Consider the following 18,413-nt stretch of genomic DNA (forward strand, 5'->3'; position numbering starts at 1 on the left):
CTGCACCTGGAGAGCATAACTGAGATGTAAGTTTTCCCATCCAGCTGGCTTGCTTCCTGGATTCACCATGAACATATCTCCTCTTAACAGGATCACAAACTGGAGCCTGGCAGTCTAAGCAGAACACAAAGGCAGCCAGATCCCGATCCCTAGGTGATGATGAATTTCTGTTGTGGGAGCTACAAATGTTTTTTTCTTCTTTAACCCAGCCAAGAACTAAGCTAGGTAACAACTTCCTGCACAATGCACCAGACTTCTTACCTTAAGACATCTGATCCCAGATGCAATCCTCCTAATTTTCAAACTGGAGGGGCAACTCCAGTACTTGCTCATTTGCTTCCTAGCACTAAAAGCCGTATGCTGCCTATTTAAACTCTGCCCACACTGTTTTGATTTGTCAAGAAAACAGATTTGCAAAGCTGTTAGGATCTTTATTAAAATTATTTCAGCTAATTAAGCAGCAAAGCAAGTTTACTGTGGAAGAAGATATGCCTGAGGTAACGAGTAAAATATTGCTTTCAGGGCTCTTCTACTCCTAGCTATTTGTTAAAGACATACCGTCTTCACAGTTTATTAAAAAGAAACCCCAAAACAAACAACAAACCCCAACGGTGCATTACAGCATTATGCACCATTCTCTTCTTCCCACAGGGCAATGTATCTCTTTCATAGCTCCTAGACATAAAGTAGTTCAAAACATAGTTTTCCTGTCAGAAGAGAAAATGGGTCTTAAGGTTTTGCTTTGATCTTTTACGATACTTTAGAGCTCCACTGAAATAGTACAAATTTTCCAATTTTCCATTCTTTGCAAATTAACTTACTTTTGTCCACTACATCAGTGAAACTCCCCAAAACTCCATCTTCTGAAACTGCGCAGTCATAAGGTTAGCAACACTGTCATACAGTAGAAGCAGAAGCTCAACAAAATTTGAGATAGGTCAGGCTTGGAAGCAGATGAGCTTGGAGTTATCACAACCAGGCATATCCACAGGCCACTTGGCAGCAAAAAGCCAACATAAGTACCATAGCTAGTGCTGCAGTAAAACCTGAAGTTTCCCTTCTGAAATTAGTCAAGTTTTGAGCCTTAACGTCTTGCAGCAACGCATGCAGAGGTTAAATACATCTGCAGCTTTCAAATTCCATTAATTGTCCACAATTATTTGTTTTCTCCTCTCCCTGCTGCTTCGACCGTTTCAATGTTCATCCCCTAACAGCAATGCCCACTCTTTTCAACAATCCTGTATGTACACATCCAAATTTTCCCTGTCATTCTCCAGATTGATGACAGCTCTACAGAGGCTTTCATAAGACACCATCAGCTTTCAGAATGGCATTTCTTCCAACCTCTCATTCTCCCATTTTGTAAAGCTATGCAGGATTATTTATGCAGTGTGTCGCCTTGAGGCACTATTGCCATAAAAACTTGGTTGCTGACACAGCCTGGTCAGCTGCTGTGAAGTTGATCCGTGGTGTTTCTTAGCCCAGGTTCAGTGCCAGGACCTGAAGGGAGAACTAATTCCAGGAAAGCATCAATTGATCCAGAACTCAGGGGTTTCCTATCAGGAAAGAATGCAATGGGTCTTCACAGGTTAGATTGCCATCAGGGGATGGCTTCCTGCCCCCTCCATGACCTCCAGCTCTCAGGCCCGTCATACTCCCAGCAACAGCAATGACAGCAAGACCTGCATGTGGAGCAGGAACATAAAATCCAGGACATGTATGCCTGAGGAGATTCAGACAGAGGCCTGCTTTGTTAACAACTGCAGAGGAGTCCTGTCACAGCTCAGAGATTAACTTACTTTTGTGACAGGAGCCTGTGAAACTCCCAGTCCTCCTCCTATAAAAGGTGACCCCAGAGAAGGACAGGTGATATGAGGAGACTTGAATACCTCTGTCTCCTGAACCCACCATTGGCCACCAGAGGAAAGAAGGGGAAAATTCATGCACAGACATTATAACCACATCAGTCAAGGGACAGAGAGGCTAAAGTTAATTTTTAATTGCAATCCTGCTCTATCCAATTACATCCTGTATTGCCTCCACCCAGCAAGCACTGCATGCTTGGTGCTTAGTGAAGTTTATGATATTTGGCCCAGGCCAGTGCTGTACATGCCTGGGCCACGCAGCTCTGCTGGGAAGGGCTCAGCCCTCCTCTGCAGCACACCTTTGTGCTCACTCCTCAGGTTTCTCCCTGATGAGCTCTGGCAGCTGAAACACCTCAGCTGCCAAGTTACCGTACAGCACAAATAAGGCGCTCAGTTATGAGTGCAATGAAAGAAAAGGAAGAACCACAAAACAAACCAGAGTAGAATAGCTGTGCAAATCACTGTCTCAGTAGATTTACAAAAAAGTGCAAAGTTCACGTGAACCCTTAAGGGCAGCACACATGTTCCCAAGAGCACGGAGCCCAGACAGCCCTGATACTCCAACTCAGGTAAAGAAAGTCCACATTTGACTGTACCTACATAGTCTGAGGATGCTGTCCCCTCTTCCCCAGATCCTCTTGCTTTAGGACAGAAAATGACTGGTTACAAAGAAGCTGCAGATTATTTCTGTGTACTCTGACCAACTGCTCCCCAACACCACCCCTCAGGCGCTAACATCAAGGGATGTAAAACAAAGGCAGACCCTGTAAGACACACTGCTACCAGCTTCTGTCAGGCTAGGATGAGGTCAAACCAGCATCAGATTTGGCTTTCACAAGTTGCTATTTCCCCTGCACCCAAAAACACTTCAAATGCCCTGTAAGGCTGGCATGCTGGCTCAGTTCTGCTATGCCTCCTGCCTGCTGAAGGAGAAACTTCCAGTTTGACAGATGCAGAGATGCTGCAGCCAGCACTACGAACTAAGTTTCTGCAACATACCCTAAGGCTCCTGATCCTCCTTCACATCTTGCATCTGATGTGGAAGGTGGGCTCTTTGGGTGAAGGTCCAGCTGGTCCGCTGAAGCAACCTCCAAAGCGGCCTCAGCTGATCTCAAGCACTGTAGGTGCTTCTTGACACAACAAGCAAGCATCATCTTCCTCACTTATCTAAGTCCTACACATTGCAATAGGTCATTTCCCTCAAAATATTACAAGGCTGGACACTTAAAATATCTAAAGCTGTCCCTGATGCGGTGTCACCTCCCTGTTTTTTCTTTCTCACACCCCAACATTTGACCAAAGTTAGCTGGGTTCATTTGCAGAGAGATTGACCAAGAAATCCTGGAGATGTAGGAGCTGCCACTGCTGTACTCGGGTTGCATAACTGGATCCCTCTGCCCACAGCAACTAGCAGGTGTCCCTAGGAAAGGATCAGCATGCTGCTGGTTCCATAAAGATGTTTATCTGCACAGTAATTTGCATGAGGCTGAGGCCATTTTGAAGGCCAGTGTAGTCACTTTTTGCAGCATTATCCCAATCCAGAAGCAGATCAGACTTACAGCTGCACAGAGACCTACAGAAGCCAGCACAATAAAGCTGCTCCCTAAAGTGCCACTTCCCAGCTCCAAGGCAGCCATCCCCATGCAGGAGAGACGGGAAGGGGCAGCTCAGAAAGCCGTGGAGCAGAAAAGGAAACAGGTTATTCTCTGCAGGATTCTGAGCCCTTGCAGCCCAAATGCCAGCTGCTTCTCTAACCATGCACACGCAGAACAGACATTTGGAAATCAGAAAGTCTCCTGATCATGACTGATGAGACTGGACAGCTTCACACAACAGTACCAGTTAATGAACAATGGCAGAGTTACTAAGTCTCCTGTTAACCAGGTACATCACTGCCCTCAGGGCAGGGACTCTAAGTTACGGCCCCATTAACATACAAAGAATATCCTAAGGAGTTCATCTTGTTGACGTTAATATATAAAGGCCTTGGACTTCAGTACACCTGGGAGGTACATCTTGTCTCTGGGAAGCAAATAACCACGGAGCTGATGAATGACCCAAGTCTGAATTCACTGAACTTTCCTTTAAGCTTCACTGAGATAATACCAGCTGTGCAACAACCTTGAAAACACAAACAAGATTATGTTTGTTGTGGAGATTTTCCAAATAGCATCTCTTCACAAGTTACAATGGAAGGAATGAGGGAGAAGCTGGATCCTAAAAATTAAAGTGTATATATATATTATGTATTATATATATATTTATATGTGTGTATCTCAGTGATACAGCTACAGTTTCCTTTTAAAGGAAAGTGTTAGTACAAGGTAGAAAAGTATTTCTGCATATTACAAATTTTGAAAACAGAACAAACCAGACCATCTCTTATTCCATCTACTGCTAGAGACAGTTTCTTCTTAAGTAGAAGTAACTGTCTTCAAGGGTAGAGGAGACAGTCTGAGGGTTAAGCACCTAAGCAGAGACCAGCCTGCAAACTGCATCATCACACTTAATTATCTGCAGACTTTAAACCACCAGCACAGACATGCACAGTGAGACCCCAACAGCATCTGCAAGACATCTGTGGGACAGAGATTCAAACGTGCATGCAGTCCCTCTGCATTTGCTACTTCTGGGGCAAAGGGAGCAGACTAGAGCAAGGCAATAGCTGGCTGCAAGTACTGCAGAAATACCACTGGAAAGAACAGATTTCTCAGGAATAGTTTCTGAGGGAACTTATCAGCTCACACTGCAAAGGTAGGCTTGCTCCCGGTGCACCTGGTAAGACATTCAGCTTTTCTGACTGACTTCTCTAGTTAATATACTGTTGTGTGAATTATCTGACTAGCAACTGCATTCTCCAGCAAGACCCTGGATTAGAAAGTCCCCCTAGGACTTCCCAGGATGGCACAGATTTCTCAGTATGTTTTATCGCAGCAAGCACATGTTGTGTATTTTGTGAAAAGGAAATGCGTATTTTAGAAATGTACTTCTGATGCTCGACGGGAAATGATCAGATATTTATAAACCGCTATCACATCGTTAAAAAGAAACCAAGCCCACAGTTCAGTATCAAAGAGCAGCAGAGGTTTTAGAAACGTGTTTTTATCTCTATGTTTACAAGCAGTGTAACACATTTTGAGAACATCTGGCCTTCACACTTTAGTTTGAAAGCCAACATTTAAGTAGGTCTTCAATCCCTACAACTGGCAAATTGAGAAAGTTCTCTGCTATTTTCAGCCTACACACTCATGCTTGCACAGCATGACGGTATTTGCAGGACAGCCTTTCTCTGATGTAAGCAAAACTTTCCATACATCAAGACTAGAGATAGAACTCCGCCAAAAAATGGGAGGAAAACAACAACCCCAAACCCCACAAATTGTCCCAGAAGTCACTTGATTCTACTCTCCCCCTACAAAAAAAAAAAAAAAAAAAAAATTAAAATAAAAAAAAAATTAAAATGAAAAAAATTAACAAAAATAGCAGACAGAAGAAATAGCCAAAAGTACAGTTTAGTGGACTTTCTCTTTTTAATTACCACGTATTAGAATGTTAGTTGTGCAACAAGCTCTGCAGGTCAGGTCCAGAAAGAGGTCTCCACACTGACTAAAGCCAGTACACAATGCAGTAAAAATGCAGAGTTTTCACAAAACTGGTTGGGCAACTCTGTCACTTGACTACATTGGCTCTTTAATCGCTTCAACAACAAGACCAGCTCAGCTTTGTTTTCTGCACTTGGAGCTGCCAGGCTGCAAACCTAACCTCTGAAATGGATGTGCCCACCAGCTCCCACATCTATCAGTGGCACAAGTGTGTCAAAAGCAGTTCCCCTGCTCTGGCCTGCCCCACAACTCCCCACAGAGGAGCAAAATCTGTGAGCAGGACCCGCACTCCAAACTGCAGCAGGGTGACCAGCACAGACAAGGAGCATTCTGCTTATGCTCAGGTAAGCTTCTCCCCAGCACGGTTCTGCAGCACAGGGGATGCCTCTAAGTGCTTCCCAGTGCCAGTCATCAGCCTGGAAATGCCAGGTGCAAGTACATGCACAGGACAGGGTCCCCTACCTTCCTTCTCATGCAAGCAATGCCTTGAAGGTCAACAAATCTCCTCCAAGGAGTTGCACAATGTCTGTCTCAATGCTACTTGGCTTGGAGACCTTCCTCAGACTCAGCAGCTTTTTCTCCCCCTGCCAGAGCACCCAAAAGCTACCACAATCCAGGCAGGAAGAAAGCCTTTTTTTCCTGTTTTATGAAACAGCAACAGAGATTGTGAGACTTAGGTAGGAGCCAGGTAGTATAAGTGATTTTTATCTTTCCTGCTTCCTCCTCCCATAAAATGCAAGAGGTCAAGGTAAAGGACTTTTCACTGCAAAGTTCCTTTTCCAAACAAACTAGTTTTCAGTTACTTCCATTTTCTCAGATGCTGGGACAAATAACTAGCGGGTGATTACATTCAGCCTACCCATGACAAACATGTTTCTGAAAAGTTACAGCATCTGCTTGACCTGGGAAATAAGGTTTCCTTCTCTCTTGTTTCTTTTCAGGAATTAGCAGAGAAAGTAGTTTTACTTCAAGGGCAGAAAGTTTTCCACAGCCTAGCAACTTGTGCAGCACTTAAACAACTTCTCTCTCCACCTCCCCTCTGCCTGTTGAGCCTTCAGACCACACACCTCCACAGACAGGTGGATGGGGCTGAGCAGAGCCTGGGCACCAGCACCTGGCATAGGAAAGAAGCTGAGCTTACCCACCACCACTCCCAGTAATTGCGGGTTCTGGAGTTCATTTCATAGCTGAAGCCAGACACATCTAGAAGTCAAAGCACTAGAGATCGCCTCTTCGGAAGGGCATAGGGCAATGAGCACACCCTCGTCCTTCTCAGATTAAACCTCTGGAGGAGCTCAGACACCCAGCCAAACTATCTGACTCACCAGAGCAATGAAGTCCCTTGCAGCTGACAGCCCACTGGAGAATGGAAGTGTCTTCTGCCACCAGGATTCTCCCTAAGATCTCTCTCCCTAAAGAACATCCACATGGTCTCTACTGGCAGAAAGGGGAAAAAAAACCCACCACAAACAAACAAACAAACCCAACAACAACACACACACCAAAAAAAAACAAACCAAAAAACCCCACCAAACCGAACAAAAAACAAACAAACAAAGCCTACCACCAAGCAAACAGAAGAGGCCTCTAGCTTGTTATTCCAAATGACTGTGAGGCTTTAGAATTAAGTAATCTTCTTTGAACAACAGAAGAGACAGGCTACTAGTCTACTTTAATCATATCACATGCTTTGTATCGGATCCTTTGCTGATAGCAAGGCACTGATCCAAAGAAGCTGAGGTTTTAACCCTTTAGCACACAGATTAAGTAGAGCTGGAAGAGTACTGCAAACCCATCATGACTGGAAAGTGAAAAGAAGTCTTACTAGCACAGGAAAGGGCCTCAGGCCGCAAGGGGATACATCTTTTGGCATTTATCGGAAACAGTCTCTTTATTTTTTGTAATTTTAGGAAACTTTGGTTTTGCCAAATAGACCATATACAGCTGAACCACTCCTGCACCCTGCTAGTACATTGGCACTGCTACATGGAATTCTAGAGCAGAAGAGCACAGATCATCAGCTGTAACCATCTCCCCTCTCCTGCAAGATCTGCCCCATGGGCCTCCAATCTGAAGGCCCCACTGCAGGCTGACAGTCCAGAAATCAGAAGTAAAAGATTCCTGCTAGATTCTCACACAAAGTACCTCATGATCTCTCCCAGATTTGCATACCAGGGAAGACAAGGGAGGCAACTCAGCCAAACCATTTGTTACAAGCAGACAGGGCCATCTGAGCCCGGGGTCTCCAAACTCAGTGGAACAGAATCACACACACTGTGGCAGCAGTGACACAGCCACAGAAGGTTACTCCTGGACCCAGCCTTGCCCCAGAAGAAGCTGTACTTGCACCAGACCATCCCAGGGTCACACAAGACCTTGTGCCCCGCTGCAGCGTGCTCTGCCCTGCTGACGAGGGGAGCACTGTCACAGACAGTCCGAGGACGAACATTTCACAACATCCTGAGTTGCATGCCACACTACCAAAGGGTACAAACGAAAAGAGAAAGCCAGAACTATAAAAAGCTCCTGAGGAAGATATTCTGTCTCAAACAGCCCGATTCCAAAATGATGACATACAGAGGGCAGGAGGGCAAGAAAAGCCCTAAAATGCAGGACTTTAAACCACAGATATTTTGAGTCATTTCCTGCTATTCAAAAACATTCACCTCAACCACATTTTCCCTCTCCAACATCACGGTAAATAATACGAATAGTTTCACATTTGTAATTGGCAGCACCTGGCCGAAATAGCCAAACCCCTTGCTGCCCTGATCACTCTGAGGATGCAACTCAGAAGCTATTTCAAACCTTGCTCTGGAAAAGTCAGTCCCAGCAGGGGCTGCTGTACAGTGTCTCTGATGAACAGCAATATTGTCTAGCATTTCTTCCTTTCACCTTTAGAGAACACTCTCCTCATGCTAAGAGGATACTCTCCTCTCCTCCAACAGAAGAAAGAAAATGGAAAAGAAGGCAATATTGTACAGCAGTAAAGAGCAACGCTGTCAGGAGCAAGAATAACACAGCATGAGCTGTTACAGAAGCTGCAGTGAAGCTGCTTTGTTCCCAGGATAAGCATTTTAGGAAGTGAAATGCTGCAATAAGAAATCTCAGCAGACAAGGCTGGAAAACAAAGGGGTCCTCTAGAAAACACTCAGCCAGCTGGAAGTGATACCCAAAAACTTTTGTTGCCCTTCTATGAAGATGGCCCTGAACTCCAAGGCAGGCTGCCATACAAAGAGGCATTTTGCTACCATGATGATTGTTACATTACCATGCAGGTAATCCCAGCTGAGTTAATTGGAGCAATACAAGAATATTGATTAGTGATGGACCTGCCACCTGCAGTTAAGATCATGCCTCCAACACCATCCCCAAAAAAAAAAGAAAATAATCAATCCTTCAAAGCAATACATGCATAGGTTCTGGACAGAACTGTTTCAAGCCAAGAAGAACAGACATATGGGATAGGTTCCCTAGGAATTTGGCAGTTAAAAAAGACAGCAAGACTTTGAAAAGCTGGGTCTGTTTTGGGAAAAAGAGGGCCTCCTTGGAGTCTGCAGACCTATGCACAGTGGTCTGGAAAACGGGTTCAGCTGAACCTGAACCAAGAGAGGCTGGGTGGCCTATTCTTTCCTGAAAAGGTCTCCTTTTCTATATTTAGAGCATAAATATTTCAGGAGACTGTTTGATGGAAGAATGCTAGAAGAATAAGATGGAAAAGAGTAGTTCAGAGGTATTTACTTTAAAATAAGAAAGAATCCAGAATAACTAATTTACAAGTAATCCAGTGAGCCTCTCTGCAGACATAAATGCTCCCATTTCAGGGGGGAAAAAAAAAGCAGGCTGTTCCATCTTTAATCAGTAAATCATGATTGAGGCTAAGACTATTTTTTAATAGGATTTCAGACACAATTTCTTCTTACTTGCCTCTATCCCACTGCATTGTTTTCTCCCCACAGCTCACCCAGTTTTACTTCACATCAGCTCCACAATTTTAAGCCAAAATCACCAATCAAGGGGTCTCATGCATGTTACCTGAGCAGGTTGTGGTCGTCACACATGGCTCCCTCTGCCCCCAACATACACAGCCACCCCTCGTTAGTGCAGCAGCTTGAAACTGAGCCCAGCAAAGCCTCTGATGGGAGGCTGCCAGCAGGAGAACCACCCATCACAGGGCACCAGGGCTCTCCACTGAGATCCTGGACACAGGAATAACCATCAGACAGCGCCACAGTAACACAGCTGCCGACCTGGCTCAGCTCACACGTGGCTGCACAGGCTGTTCTTCCTGACAGCAAACACCCTGTGGCAAAGGCTGTCTCTCTTCTGGGCAAACGAGGAGCAACTGCTCAGGTTCCCATGGGACAGCTCCGGGTGCACAGCCATCTACTTGTATACACACCTGTGGGTGTTGCCAGTGGCTGACAGCTGGGATAGGAAGAGGTTTCCTATCTGCCTAAAACTACACAAAGCAGGAGCCTAGTGTTTTACTACAGGATCAAGTCTAAATCACTGCCACAACAGCCTCCAAAGCTGCAACTTGATGCACTGGTAATGAATGCAGAAACACTCAGGTTCTGAGGCCACCACCAGGACTGCAGCATCAAATCAAAGAAGCCTTTGAGGTCTTGGACTTGGGAATTAAAGCACCTTGCCATGCCTCAAAATAGCCCTTCCTTGAAATAGTCTCTTCTGCCAAAGAAAAAGCCAGTTTGATGCAGTTTTTGACATTAAAAAATTCCCATGAAGTTTTGACAACTGCATTTTTGTCACCTCAGTTTCATTCCAGGAAGCCGTGAGTCACAACACCTCCCCCAGGGAGAAAGGGCGAGAGGAAACTCTGACATTTCAGGTCCTCTCACATCAGGCAGGAGAAGCACCAGCAGCTGTGGGCATCACCTCCAACCACTCAGGAGCAGCCAGGACCACCACCATCTTAGCTGCATTCCCACAGGGTATTCTCACTCTTGGGAGGATCTGGGGCGAAGGAGCTGCTGAGCTCTGTGCGTGGGGGGCAGCCACCCCTGCAGCAAGTCCCACGGAGGGGCTGGGGCTCCCTTGCAAGGCTGATCTATCACACAGGGTTCCACTCCCCACACCACCAGCCTGCAGGAACTTCTCTTGTATCTGCAGCCTTCCCAGAGAAGTGCAGCAAACCCCATGGGAAGCAGGGAAGGGCTGCACCCTCACCTTGTTTCACACTGCTCACCAGGGCTTCTCCACACAGCTGTGGTCTAGCACTGTTCCACACAGCAGCTGCCGAGCAGAAGTCTTCTCTAATTAAAAGAGTTTCCTTGGGGAAAAGGCAGATCTACTGCACAACTCGGAGAGCTCTTTAGTTATTCCATGTGCATAGCTGCAAGCCCGCACTAGAAAGGGACCTGAATGCAAAGAAGAGTCCAGCAGCCTCTTGGGCTGCTGGGAAAGCACATTCAGGCAGCCAGAGTTTTGTCTGGTTGTCTCTCCCCAAAAAGACTTGAGATGTGAACATAATTAGAACTCCTGCCTGCCTTTACGCCCCAGTTTCTTCGAGCGTGCAGCATAGATGCTGCAGAATAGTTCCATTTCTGTTTGGTCAGTGCAAAATACAAGGGAGTAGAGGCAAGGGCAAACAGCCTTGCTAACTTGCAGGTCAGCAGTCTGCCTCCTTAACCCAAGTCCTGCTCTGCTTCTATGTTTTACAGGGAGCCTACCTCCATGACACAGAAGAATGGGACAAGAGGCCAAGGAAGCACACTGGGAAGTTGAGGACATTCCAGCAAAGCCACTCAAGACTGACTCATCACCAGCAACTCCAATCCACGACAGACACATGACCAGTTCCACAGCAGGCAAGAGGACGCTTTGTGCCATGGCACCACAAGAAAGATGCCCCAGAACCAATGCAGGCCTAGAGCCCGTGTCCTGTCACCGCACCAGCCAGAAAAGCACCCTTTTATGCAAAGAGTACTCTACAAATTAATTGATTGCAAGCAGAGAGGGAAGGAGCAGAGCTGTCTGCATGGTGACTTTGGAAAGCAGGCATGGTAGCTCTGAGAACCAAAGTCCAAAAAAATCCCTTGATACTGCCACCACTGGATACAGAACTTCTTTTCAATTTCTTTCCACACATATTCCAAGTAATGTTAAGTAAGCCACTTGCAGGACCAAGGAGAAACTAGAAAAAAATCATGTAGGAAAGGAATAAGACTCCCAACACAAACTTTTTCCTCTATTACTAGAACACTTAGAAATGGAAATGCCACAAAAGGTACAGAAACTTCCCTGAAAAGGTCTAACTAGAGAACTGAGGCATTTTGTGCTCAGTAGTAGAGATGATCTAGTCAATTTAGACTCCGCAATTGATTCCCAACAAAACTGCTACCCATCTCTCACAGGACACATATCAGCTCCAGGCATTTAGGATTTCCATATTCTTATATTATGAGATGACAGTAGCAGCCCTTGAAGTCCTAGTCAAGTACCAAGATGCCCTTTCCACACCTGCCCTGCATGCTGTTCCAGAAGCCCTGCACCAACACAGCTCCAGAGGCTGTGGTGGCCCCACAGCAACGCAACACACAAAACTCCAGAGGCAGCTCACTCAAACCTCTGCCAGTCTGGTGCAGCAGCCTAAGCAAAACCAGCATCCTGGAGCAGGATGCTTTCAAATCTAGACAGACAAGGTGCTGCATGAAGCCTCTCCTGTAGAGGCAGCAGCTGAGGGCATCAAATTCCTGTTGTCCCCTGAACCCATTTTGGCAAGGGAACAGAAACCTCACAGATCACAGAGGCAGTGACCAAAGCAAGGTGCTGGAGAAGAATATGGTCAGATCCAGTGACTGTAAACCATTTTCCTGAACAACTCTGGTAAACAGCCTCCTTCATTCCCAACGGGCAAAGCAACTTTACAGCACATTCAGTCCCTGCTGTGCAAACCCTTCTAAGATAATTCCTTTCCCAAACTACCTCCTTGGCAATAGATGGCGGAGCAGGAGGGACCAAGGGCAGTTCCCAACTCCAGCTGTGGGAAGACGAGCTCAGCTCAAGGTGCATGGCTGCAGCTCTGACAGCTCATCTGTTCTGTTCCTTGCTGATGAAAGATTGAAGCAGACTTGTTTTGTCTACAAAGGGAACTCCCCATTAGATAACTTTAAATCTTCAGGCTGCTGGATATCCTAATGTATACAGTTCATCCCAGATCAGCATTTCTCCAGTACACATGGCCATGGGATTATCATCATACTGGAAGAGATCAGCAATCTGCTTACAGCTCAGTAGCAATTTTGTAGTAAAGGGTAAAGCGTTTTTGTGATGCACCTGCCTCAAGGCTGTGCTGCAAAGCAGCTAGTCAACAGCCCAACAGAATCCTTAACAAATTCCACCAGTACTTCACGTATGTGCAAGGCTTTTCATCTGGTCCTTCTCAGCTCCTTAAAGACAGACAGGGCACATACCACACCAGCAACTTTCAGAAATTAAGTACATGCACTGAACTTTGGTTTGACTTCGTGTCCCAGTAGGTGATGGCCCAGTTCTGAAGCTCCACCAAGGAGACAAAGAACTAGAACAGTCAGCCAGACAGCCTGTGCACGCACAACTTCCCACAGGACAAAGCCTGTTCCCAGCTTAGTCTCCTTCCCTTTCTCCCCTGTATCTGCTTTGGATGAGCCACAAGCCACCCAGCTCCCCTGGCTCTGTGGTGTTCAAAAAGACACATGCTTGGGTTCAGAGTCGGCAGTTTCCAATCCCTGTTCCCATCCTCACAGGCTACTGTTTTCTTCCCTTTTTCTTCTGCGATCAGCCAGGCAGCCCCTTCCGCAGAGCCGCTCACAGTAACACCTCATCCTTCTTCCAGAAAATTAGCTAGCTCTGAATCTGACAATACACACAAGAAGTGATTTAAGCAATCTCCACTACGCAGTTTCTTTGCTTCACTTATCACCCCATCTAGTCTGAAGTCAGCCATTAACTGCTTCAGTGTTTCCAAGCCCTGATAGCCCAGAGAGCTTTCAGCAGACAGGCTCTGCCACCGCCAACCAGCCGTCAAGGAACTGCTGGCGCTGACTGAGCCTCCTGTATTATTCCTTTTACCATGCCAAGAGAGCCTGTAATTTTTAGCCTTTCCTCCATTTCATTCCCTCTAAGAATACAGAAGAGCCAAAAAGAGACAGAAGTGGTTAGGTAATGACTGCATCTCATTACACAGTTGCTAAAGGAAAGGTGGCTCACTCAGCCATCCCTTCACACGTATGTCATTAATCTGTTGCCTGTGGAAAGCTCCAATCCCACATTCCTCCAACAGATGCATAAGCGCAAGGACACAGTTCATTTCTTTGCCCATTAAAGCTGACAACCACATGGTGGTGGGCAGGCTACTGGGCCCAGCCACTCCTTTGCTGCACAAAGGACTCCAGATCTCTGGTTGGCACGATGCATGTTCAGAGACAAATGAAGGCAGGGAAGGAGAAGAAGGGAATACAGATGTCATGCTCCTATTTTGAGAGGTGAAGTTAAGGCACTCCAGGGTGAATGCCATAATTCCTGGCAGCAACAAGTTAGTTTTTTGGTGCACATAAGTTTTTCCACAATGGAAACTGAGGAGTAAGTGCAAGAAGGCTGTGGCTCCAATCACCCCTCGTTACACAGGCCCACTGGTGGAAACACTGCTACCTCCTCCAGCTTTCCAAAGTACTCAGAGACTGAGTCCTGATACACCCACACCCTCCAGCACCTCCCACTCAACAGCTAAGGGAAACCAGACCAGGAAAAAAGTGGCTGCCATGCCACAGGCACAATTAAAGTGGAGCAATAATTACTGCTTCAGATAGCATGGGGCATGATCCACATCCCAGCATCCCCCTGACATCCCCATAACAGACCCTATCCCATCAGTGCCCAAGGGTCTTTGTGGCAATGCCTTTTGCCTGTGCTGTGTGCTTCCTGCTGTAGCAATGCCAGCAGGCACCAAGAACCACAGCCATGGTTTGAAAAGTACCCTGGGGCCTGTGGTTACCAGAGGCCTGCAGAACTCCCACCTGCATCCCTCTGACTTAAACATCTACTGGATGAACACCTGCAGTCCTGAGTAGACCCTTCCTGCCTTACAGCTGTGAGACCAAGACACGGAGAAACAGAAGAGTGACAAAACCTTTCCTTGGTTACAGCTAGATGAGAAATTTCATGTGAAACACCCCCTTGCACTTCCAAGGGCTTGAAGCGGAGTGGTTTGAGTGGCAGGGACAAGAAAACCTCCACGGAGCTGTGGGAAGGCCTCGTTAGAGCGTTTCCTGCACCAGCTTACAGTTGTAGGTCACACTACACCTGCCCGTCACCCAAGAACTAAAATAGAGACAATAACAGTAACGAGGAGAGTCCAGATGAGCCACATCATTAAAGCCGCTAAATCCTCTTAGGGGAGGAGCTTCCATGCAGCAGGACAGAGATTGCCCACAGGGAGGGCTTTCTCCAGGCACTCAGCTCGCATCTTGCTCTATTTCTGTCACACACAGGTATGAAGCTGAACAAACACTGCAAGACTTCACCCAGCCCTGCAGCACAAGGATGGGAATGTCATCTCAGCGATCCCCAGAGCCCTTGACAAGGATGGAGAAATCCAGCCAAAGAGGGGTTTAAGTCCAAAGAGGCTACACCAAGCAAAGATATTATGGCAGCAAGATTCTTCTCTGAAAGGGGTGTTAAATGACAAAATGTTAGGAGTGAGGAGAGGCTACTCACTCCCCTGAGCCACTCCAAATAGGCTTGCAGAGCAGTTGGCAAAGGTTCTTCCCACCTGTGTGGGCTGCCCAGCACGAGCAAGCACACATGGATTTTTTTTTTTTTTTTTTTTTGGTAAAGAAGCACAACTGCAGGTCTAAGAGTTCCTGCTCCAGCCAAGGGATCAAAAACAAATGTAAATGTTAAAAACTACCTCATGGTTGCAAGAGGGTCTGCTATGGAACACTGGCAGTGCGGTGACACTGCAGAACAGGTCACCGACTGTACCACCCGGTGCCCGTCTACCTCATTAACACTTTCCTCCCATTTAATGCTCATGAAGTATTTAGTAAGGGCTGAGAAATTTGTCATTTTTACAGTCTATCATATGCTTGACATCAGCACACTACTGAGACTGCTCCTCTCACTAGACACCTCCATCTAGATTTTCAGATCAGCGTTCCTACATTTCGACCTTGAGGTCCGCCAAAATTATCCCAAGGCTTCTGCTTGAAGGTTCTCATGCAGTGAGCAAGCTTCACAGCAGCAGGTTCACATCTTAGGCTTTGAAGGGGATTTTTCTTAAGCCCAAGATGTCTGAGAAAGAAAAAAAAAAAAAAAAACGGAGAGGAAGTATCACTGATGGCAGATTTCAAGACAGCGTTCTCCAGCTGTTCACCCTCGCTTGCACAGAAGCACATGGGTGTTGTCAGAAGCTAACAACCCAGAGGCCTCACAAGTGGTGGGATGTGTTACATTCCTGTGAACTTCTACCCTCGAGAGCACCTCAAATATCGCCAAGAACGGCTTTTCTCTGCAGCCACTACCTCTAAGAGCACTGCAATAAGACATTGTCCCTCCCTTGCACAGCTAGTAAGTTTCAAGACGCAATGTGCTAGAGCTTGTCCGAGACGTAGGAACACTTTATCCTAAACTAGCTTTACAATTTACTGAATCCAATGTTTAGATTTCAGGATGGGTTGGTTTGGGTTTTTGGTTTGTTATTCCTCTGCACCAAACAGCCCATTTTACATGAAAGCATACACAACAGAGCTTTAATGCTCTGGGCAGAATCAGCATGCCTAGAGTGCAACAAGCCGCTTTCCCCTTATCAACAGATTTGTTACCAGCAACACTGCAAATGCAATTTGCATTTACAACATCTACCCAGCTGTTGAACTGCAAGCACTGCTCTGAACTCCTCACATGGATTTTAAAAAGGAAAGGAGGGAAAGGGACACAGCAGGCTGAGCCAGCACAGGATTTCTGTAGTCGTAACAGGGTAAGATCGCTACAGAAGCATCTAGTCCACATCTTGGAAATCAATCAAGACAGAGCCGACTGAAGCCAGCTGTATGCCCAGTCTCATCAGCAGGCAGCAGAGGCGCTCGGCCGGTGTCCCCGCACAGCGGCAACCCGCCGGGCCAGCAGGACCCGCTCCTGCGGACACCGCGTCCGCCGCGCCTGGCCACGGTCTCCCTCAGGTCCCACGCCAGCCGCGCCAGGGGATCACAGCCCAGCCCCCGATTCGAGCGTGGAGGGGAGCGCCTGGGAGCGCCCAGCAGCGGGGACCGGCCCCGAGAGGCTGCCCCGGCCCCGCACCACCCCTCCGGGAGCGGCGCGGGGGCTCTCCGGGGCTGCCGAACCGGCCACCAGAAACCCCCGCAGAAAACCCCCGGGAAGTCCCCGCCGGGCACGGCCCCTGTCCCGCCGCGCCGGGACCCCCGGCTCGAGGGGAGCGGGGTGTCCGGGCGCGGTGGAGGGAGCCCCGGCCCGCGCCTCCCCGGCCCGAGCCGCCCCGCTCCCCGGCCCCTCTGGGGCGGGCGGCCGCAGCGCGCCTACCTGCTCCGCTCGGCGGGCTGGGCACGGCTGAGCTCGGCGGAGCGCTGCCCCCTCCGCCGATGTGGCCCCCGGGGCGGAGCCGGCGGCTGCGCTCGGCCGGCCCCGGGGCGGGTCGCCGCCCCCGGCCCTGCCCGGCCCCCGCCGGGCGCTGCGCGGAGCCGGCGGCTCGCCCGGGCCCCGCCGTGCCCGCCGTCGTGGGCTGCTGCGGCCGTCCGGGGCTCCGCGCAGCGCCCGGCGCTGCCCGCTCCGAGCCCCTGCTGCTCGCTCCTCACAGAGTCACGGGTTTTCCACTGCCCACCTGCGAGGCCTCGGCCCCTGCCTCCTGCTCTGCACCTGGGACTAATTCGCCCCGCTCCGCTCGGGCAGGTGGCCAGGCAATGCGCTGAGGCCCTTTGCCCTGCTCGCTGCACTTGCCGTGAGCCCGTCTCCTCCCGCGAGCCCCCTGTCTGGCCCGTCAAGTAGGTGCAACAAGCGCGCACACACACAAACACCCCTTAAACCCCCGTCTCGGAGCTTGTCCGGTGCTGCGAGACGCCCGCTGTGGCTCCCTGCCCGGTGAAAGCAAGCCTGATGACCCACCGAAAGATTTTTCCAGTGGGCAGATTCGCTGCCCCAGTGAATCCTGTAAACATCACCCGGGCTGCACAATTGTTCCCCCTTCAAACCCCGTTAAGCTCTTGTTTGCCCCAGTGCCTCCAGCACTGTGAAGATGGTGAGGTGCTCGCATGCTGTGGCTGCTGTTTGCTCTGCTGACCAGTGCCACTGCATTGTTTCCATGGGCTTCTCTGTTTTGTGTAGTGTATCCGCTCTGCGCAGCAGGCAGCAAGCTCGAACCACCAGCTCTTTGTTCTTGGCACGTGGCAAAATTAGCCCAATGGGATTCTGCTTCTTCTCTACTGGCAGAACGCAAATAAAAATAAAAGTGATAAGGCTATCTAACAGTAACAACGTGATCCTCTGTAAGTCCTCGTTTCAGGGATATTGAAACTAAACCATCAAGCCAATCCTAAAATGAAGGAAGATCAGGAGGTCCCTCACCCTTCTGAGGAGCCACATTCCTCACTTTCGTGTATTCTGCCGTCCTGGCAGGAGGAGGACCAGCCAACTCACGCAGCTCAAGGTCCCGGTCTTCATTTCTGAGGTACAAAACCATTTTGGCTTTTGTACCAAGACAGGTGTACAATGGCCACTTTACTCTCTCCTAACAAGATATCTCTTGATCATCTTCCTGTGTCTGAAGGCTGATTCCTTGCCACGCCACCAGGCTTTGAAGAAAAAAAAAAAAAAAAATTAAAAGTTCTTTTCTGGTCTGTGCTTTATTCATTGTGTTTACTTGACTTTCAGTCTGGTACTTAGAGCCCCATCCAGACCAAACCTTTCCCTGCAGCTCTCAATCATTTCCTCTGGT

General features: G+C 48.1%; 1 protein-coding gene across 3 annotated transcripts in view; it reads right to left on the minus strand.

The window, feature by feature from the left end:
- The window catches only part of CD82 (CD82 molecule), a 39,406-nt gene extending 21,555 nt beyond the window's left edge, over nucleotides 1-17,851 (minus strand). Inside the window, exon 1 of one of the 3 annotated variants that reach the window (XM_040068348.2) lies at nucleotides 17,006-17,093. The gene's annotated coding sequence lies outside the window, so the exon portion shown is untranslated. Of the gene's footprint in view, nucleotides 1-17,005; nucleotides 17,094-17,303; nucleotides 17,475-17,584 lie in introns of those variants that run through there. The other 2 variants (XM_040068350.2, XM_040068349.2) reach the window with 2 other exon arrangements.
- Nucleotides 17,852-18,413: the final 562 nt, after the last annotated feature.

This window comes from Hirundo rustica, chromosome 6, assembly GCF_015227805.2.
Source record: "Hirundo rustica isolate bHirRus1 chromosome 6, bHirRus1.pri.v3, whole genome shotgun sequence".
NCBI classification, from domain to species: Eukaryota; Metazoa; Chordata; class Aves; order Passeriformes; family Hirundinidae; genus Hirundo; species Hirundo rustica.